Source organism: Girardinichthys multiradiatus, chromosome 8 (genome assembly GCF_021462225.1).
Source record: "Girardinichthys multiradiatus isolate DD_20200921_A chromosome 8, DD_fGirMul_XY1, whole genome shotgun sequence".
Taxonomy (NCBI): Eukaryota; Metazoa; Chordata; class Actinopteri; order Cyprinodontiformes; family Goodeidae; genus Girardinichthys; species Girardinichthys multiradiatus.
Window position 1 is genome coordinate 7,803,582 of NC_061801.1, and position 7,404 is coordinate 7,810,985.

The window sequence follows — 7,404 nt, forward strand, 5'->3', positions numbered from 1 at the left end:
GAAGGGATTTACAGTCAACCACAGAGGTTATGCATCATAGACGGTAATTTATGAGCTCACTGGCCAAAAACAAGAAATATTCTGTTTGGAAAATGTGTTGGTTTGAATGTTATCTGAGAATGAAAGAACTGATACCATAGTTGTATCACTGAGAATAACAGAGAAGCAATACTGTGTAACAATCGCTGAAGGAAATGTAGTAAAAGTGGGGTTGATTGCATCTTTAAGCCTCTGGTATGAGCAACTAAAATCAAAATAAAATCCACAATCCATCAATTTAATGTCTGATGGAAAGTTTGATTTGTAGTCAAAATTCAGAAATGCTAAGTTCTAAGTTGGAAAAATAAACTGCAACTCCCACAGGGCTGGAGGTTAGAATACCAACTTGGAAAGGCAGAAATGTAGCAAACTTATAATAGACTGTATGAAAATAAACTATATAACTATAGCAATAATTTATGAGTGCCATTAAATAGAAATCAGTCTCTTATTTAAAAATAAGACTCAGTGTCATATTTATTGAAAACTTAATCTGAGGAAGGATTCTCCTTATTGGGGTCTTATCATATACATTCCAATAAGGAATGAATAATTAATATCAAAAATAAGATTTCATTTAAGAATCGAAAATATAAACTTTTTATTGAAACTAAATGAATATTGGAGCTAAACACTAAAAGAATCAATAACATAACTCATTAATAATCTCACTAATCAACTTTTCATGATTGGAAAAATAATAGGTAACAAACTCAAACGTAAAATAAATGTAAAAACTAACTCTACTTAAAAATACATTTTGGTCAGTGTTCAAAATATTAAAGTTGATTCAAAGTTTAACTTTATCAGTGTTTCTGGTCTGTCTCTGAACTTTAAAGGAAAGGCATTCGGACTAATCCTGAGTCTTGATATCTAATGGTAACTTTAAAGCAAATTCTTTGAAAAATCAATAATGAAAAATTCACAGGAGGAGAAGTTAGCTTCTCAGACCAGAACACCAACAAATCAGAAAATCTAGAATTTCTTACTGTGGTCCAGATTTAGTAGTGTCACCTCTCAGTGACCTGGGCTGGCTGTCTTGACTTGGAGTTCTTGCTGTCTCATTTTTCAGTTCAGCTGATGGGGAGTATCAGAACACAGCTGTTTATGATCTGATGTTTATTTTGTGTTTCAGGGAAGTAGCAGCTGGCCTATCTGGCAAAGTCTGTTGGGTGGCTTCCAACCTGGGATTGCACCAGTGCCGAATCGGACACAAAGGAAAGAAATGGCCTTAAAGAAAGTCATCTAGTGATGTTGAGCATGTCCAGGCGTTGAGGAAAAACAAAATAAAACTTGGTACCGAAAACCTTATTAAGCACAAACAAAAGTTAGAAATTACTGATGATTTTACGGATTATTTTCAAAGAAAATAAATGTATTTAAGGGGATTCAGATATCATGATTTTGATCATAACAGCGTTGTAAGGTCTTAAAAACATGTACAGCAGACTCAGTCAGCATGGGATAGGAGCCTGTGTTCATTGACACCTCCTAAGACATTTTCTTTTTTTTTTTCTTCTTTAAGAAACGTGTCCTGTCTGGCAGAGTAGCACTCAGAATTGTTGTCTGAGTCCCAAGAAAAAGCCCAACAGATTTACTTTCACAAGTGGAGCATTACGGCTTTCTCTGTAATGCTCCAGTTGATATATATAAAAACTTGTATTATAAATTGCTTTGGTGTTATTTCAAATATAATGGACACGGAGACAGAAACGACAGTGAAAAAAGAAGAAATAAAGGGAGGGAGATGGGGCAAAAAGGTAAAAGGGAGAAGAAAATAAGAATAAAGGAGATAAAGAAAGAGAATACAAGATAACCATCCCTGATGTCTGCTTCTACACCTGCAGAATAACAGAAAAACAGAGAATAAAAAGAAAAACCCCAGGGACAAACAATTACACGGTACTAATTAATACAAGATGTACAGGTCCTTCTCAAAATATTAGCATATTGTGATAAAGTTCATTATTTTCCATAATGTCATGATGAAAATTTAACATTCATATATTTTAGATTCATTGCACACTAACTGAAATATTTCAGGTCTTTTATTGTCTTAATACGGATGATTTTGGCATACAGCTCATGAAAACCCAAAATTCCTATCTCACAAAATTAGCATATTTCATCCAACCAATAAAAGAAAAGTGTTTTTAATACAAAAAACGTCAACCTTCAAATAATCATGTACAGTTATGCACTCAATACTTGGTCAGGAATCCTTTTGCAGAAATGACTGCTTCAATGCGGCGTGGCATGGAGGCAATCAGCCTGTGGCACTGCTGAGGTCTTATGGAGGCCCAGGATGCTTCGATAGCGGCCTTTAGCTCATCCAGAGTGTTGGGTCTTGAGTCTCTCAACGTTCTCTTCACAATATCCCACAGATTCTCTATGGGGTTCAGGTCAGGAGAGTTGGCAGGCCAATTGAGCACAGTGATACCATGGTCAGTAAATCATTTACCAGTGGTTTTGGCACTGTGAGCAGGTGCCAGGTCGTGCTGAAAAATGAAATCTTCATCTCCATAAAGCTTTTCAGCAGATGGAAGCATGAAGTGCTCCAAAATCTCCTGATAGCTAGCTGCATTGACCCTGCCCTTGATAAAACACAGTGGACCAACACCAGCAGCTGACACGGCACCCCAGACCATCCCTAACTGTGGGTACTTGACACTGGACTTCTGGCATTTTGGCATTTCCTTCTCCCCAGTCTTCCTCCAGACTCTGGCACCTTGATTTCCGAATGACATGCAGAATTTGCTTTCATCCGAAAAAAGTACTTTGGACCACTGAGCAACAGTCCAGTGCTGCTTCTCTGTAGCCCAAGTCAGGCGCTTCTGCCGCTGTTTCTGGTTCAAAAGTGGCTTGACCTGGGGAATGCGGCACCTGTAGCCCATTTCCTGCACACGCCTGTGCACGGTGGCTCTGGATGTTTCTACTCCAGACTCAGTCCACTGCTTCCGCAGGTCCCCCAAGGTCTGGAATCGGCCCTTCTCCACAATCTTCCTCAGGGTCCGGTCACCTCTTCTCGTTGTGCAGCGTTTTCTGCCACACTTTTTCCTTCCCACAGACTTCCCACTGAGGTGCCTTGATACAGCACTCTGGGAACAGCCTATTCGTTCAGAAATTTCTTTCTGTGTCTTACCCTCTTGCTTGAGGGTGTCAATAGTGGCCTTCTGGACAGGAGTCAGGTCGGCAGTCTTACCCATGATTGGGGTTTTGAGTGATGAACCAGGCTGGGAGTTTTAAAGGCCTCAGGAATCTTTTGCAGGTGTTTAGAGTTAACTCGTTGATTCAGATGATTAGGTTCATAGCTCGTTTAGAGACCCTTTTAATGATATGCTAATTTTGTGAGATAGGAATTTTGGGTTTTCATGAGCTGTATGCCAAAATCATCTGTATTAAGACAATAAAAGACCTGAAATATTTCAGTTAGTGTGCAATGAATCTAAAATATATGAATATTAAATTTTCATCATGACATTATGGAAAATAATGAACTTTATCACAATATGCTAATTTTTTTAGAAGGACCTGTACTTAGCAGCACCCACACCTCAATATAGAGTATAACTGTAGTTCATCTGTTCGCCCCCAATGTCCCCCGACTCCATCCAGAGACAGGGCCAAAAAACCACCCAAAGAATTCCAATCTGTACCCCATGAACCTCCCCACGGAGCCACCCCAACCAGGACACAGATATCGAGAATATGCCCCCAAACACAAATGCCATGAATACCCTCACCACAGGAGCACACTGACACAAAAGCGCTCTGCCCCTGACAAGCCGACGAAGACACATCCAGACAGTGTGAGCCCCACACAGAGCCCCTGCTCCAAGCAACCCTTGCCGCATCCTGCCCCCCACCACACAGTGGGCTGCGACGACAAGGCAATGGCCCTTTGTGACGCCACTGCACGTGAGCGCAACAGAGCAGTCACCACTAAGCCCCGTAACCACATCAGACCTCCTGACCCCACACCAACACGGGATCAACTTACCCACAACCAGTCCCCGGCAGGTGTTGCGCACCAAGGGCTAACGGCCCCCAAAATGTCCCCACAAACACACAACATCACAACCACTGCAACACCAGCCCAGTTCACCTCCACTGTCACTTGCCAGTCAAGCAAATGCTGGTGCCTCCACATCCAAAAAGTGACCCAACCCCCCCTTCACACAAGGTACAACTCCTTTGCAACACAACCCAACCTGCCACACCGATATGCAGCCCATGACAACATGGAGCCCATCCAACCACGTGGCCAACGCCAGCAGCCCCAGCATGCCCATCCTTAAAAAAATAAATACATTAAATATGCGCCCATGCCAGCCAGGTAATTCCAAGATCTTAGTTCTGATGTTGGAGGTAAAAAAAAAAAACACACACACCTTTCTCTAACAGACATATTCACTGGAGCTTAAACTCACGTGCGAAGCAACATTCCAACTGTTAATTGTAAACCAAATAACTCAAGCTATTTTTTCAATACAGGTAGATCCAGTGTGCCTCTACCTTAATCTATTTCACATGAGTTTACTGCACAGGCTGAGTTAGTCGTATTCACATCAGCTCATTTGTAAACCTAGCTGTCCTCACACTTGCAGCGGCCTTTATTTGTAACAGGAGGTAGCGAGAACTGGGGAAGTAGACAATCGTCAGTTTTTTTTTTGTGTGTGCTCTGACCATTTTGGTCATGCCATTCTGTTGTTTCACATACAAAATATATCATAAAAAGACATTCTCCAGAGTTTGAAAATTGGACTTGCAATCTCCTATCTGCATGGCTGCATCAGACCTAACAGGCCACAAAGGGCTATAAATAGAAAAGGTGTGAAAGACATTTGCTTAGGGTATGATTTGCCTGCACTAGAAAAACTGCATGCTGCATTAATATCTCTCCAGCAATTCAGCACAGGATTAGGAGTCATTCATAGAATCTGACTGTCAGCGAGTGATACTGACTATGCTTTGCACAGAACGAGTAATAATAACTGTTGAGCTTGTGTGACATTTGAGAAACTGTCAGAGGGAAGTTTGTATGTTACTGTTAGCAGCATTGCTCAGCCTCTGTACACAGTTTACTCCCACCAAGCAGCTGCGCATAAACAGTTAGTGCAGTAGTAGGAAGCAGGAAGATTAGTCAGAAGTAACATCTTCCGCTGTGAAGATGTGAAAGGTTTGAAGGATCTGCCATGTCACTTATGGTAACATAGAAAGTTGTACCATTGACTTTGTTGCTTCAGGGGCAATTCACAGAAACCTGATAGACGTCATGTCTGAAACATCATTACATTACCTGAAAACAGTAAGCAGACAACTTAACACCTTTGTCAATTAAAAAAAAAAAGTTTTTTTTTCCATTTGGATATAAAATGTTTAGCAAAATGTTGAACAGTTTGTTTAATTAATGAACCACTACAGCCCAGACACAAAAATCTGAAGTTTCTGTTTTCATCACTGAGTGGTGGGTTTACAAAAATCTAATTTTCATAAAAGTGCTCTAATTTACAAAATTCACTTTTTCTGTGCTTTTTAAAATGTACAACTTCTCCTTTAAAGGGTTCTTGTAAAGGGAAAAACTTCAGCAAGATGTTTTTGTCAACAGAATAAAAAATCCAAAGCATGTATTTCATGTTCCACAACTCTAAAACAGGATAGTTGACGTATTTTAAAGTGTAGTTCTGCAGAGAGGTTATAAGCAGTCAATATGTAACCTGCAGTAGACCTCCTTCCTACACCCAGTCCGTATAATGTGTATCTGTTCTGTGTTTTAATGGTAAATGGACTGAATTCATATAGCACTTTTCTAGTCATACTGACCACTCAAAGCGCTCTTAACTAGAGACATCCACCCATTCAATCACAGATGCGCACACATTCATACACAATACACAGATTGGTAGGCCACTTGTGGTTCAGTGCCTTGCCGAGGGGTACGTCGACATGTGACAGAAGGAAGCTGGAATTGAACCCACAAGTTTTGGATTGCAAGATTCTTACTTTCTACGCTCTGAGCCACAGTTGCCGCATTGGCAAAGGAAGATACAAGGGTTTAGGATAAATGACACTCCATGATCCTCTTCTACACATTTAATACTGTAGAATAGTTCATTTATATTCCACAAAATCAGGCAGCGGCTGATGTTTTAATTTTGTTTAAGGTATACCATTTGGAGCAGATTGTTGCCTACATGTGCCAGGGCAGTTTTGCTCTACAAAAATATCTCAAGGCAGTATCCTAATTGTGTGATTAACTTTATTCCAGATTCAATCCAGCATCAAAGTTGGCAGGCCACACTGATGTTATACTAACCTGTGTTTGTAAGACCTTCAACCATTCTGAGTAATCGTGTGTTAGTCCTAGGTGTGTGTGATGGTGGGTGAGCATATGTTTAGAAATACGTTTGCTTGTGTTGAGTGGGTGTGTGTGAGTGCGAGTTTGTCTACTGGAAGTGTGCATTTATAAGTGTGGCAAAAACATTAGATGGCTTGTAATCCACAGCACCTAAGTATGGAAGCAAATCGTTACCATATTTCAAATGAAAAAGCACTTTCAGAAATGCTTTTTCATTTTAAGAATGTGGCAGCATTGTTTAACTCATAAATGAAATTAGTAATCAATAATCCTATTTGCATTTTAATTTTCTTCTTCAAGACTGCTCATTCTTTCACTTAATTAAAATGAAAAAGACTTTTGAGATTTATTTTTCAAAATATGCCCCAGCAAATAGATACCAAAATTCAATTTGAAATGTAAAATTTGAAAATGAAAAAGCATTTCCAGAAATGCTTTTTCATTTTAAGAATGCGGCTGCGTTATTTGACCCATAAATAAAATTAGTAATCAATCATCCTATTTGCATTTGCATTTTCTTCTTCACTGCACATTTTACGCCATAATCAAAAAGAAAACAAAGCAGACATTGATTTTTCGTTTTCGTGGTCTGCCCGCAAAGTACTGCCCAGAACTCGAAAACGAAAAAGCCTTCCGAGCGGCGGGCGCAGAAGATTGACGTCAGCAGCCGCTCTTCCTCAGCTCCCTGCTTGACCGAGCTACCCATCTTGTTCGGTAGGGGGCGCTGTGCACGTCTGCAGTGCATTACATTGCAAACGTGCCGAGAAATTGATTGAATTGCAGCAGGGCCGAGCTCAATTTGTGGCAGTGGCAGGCAGAACCGAACAAGATTGGTAGCTCGGTCAGCAGGGAGCTGAGGAAGAGCGGCTGCTGACGTCACTCTTCTGCGCCCGCAGCTCGGAATGCTTTTTCGTTTTCGAGTTCTGGGCAGTACTTTGCGGGCAGACCACGAAAACGAAAAAGCAATGTCTGCTTTGTTTTCTTTTGGATTATGGCATAAAATGTGC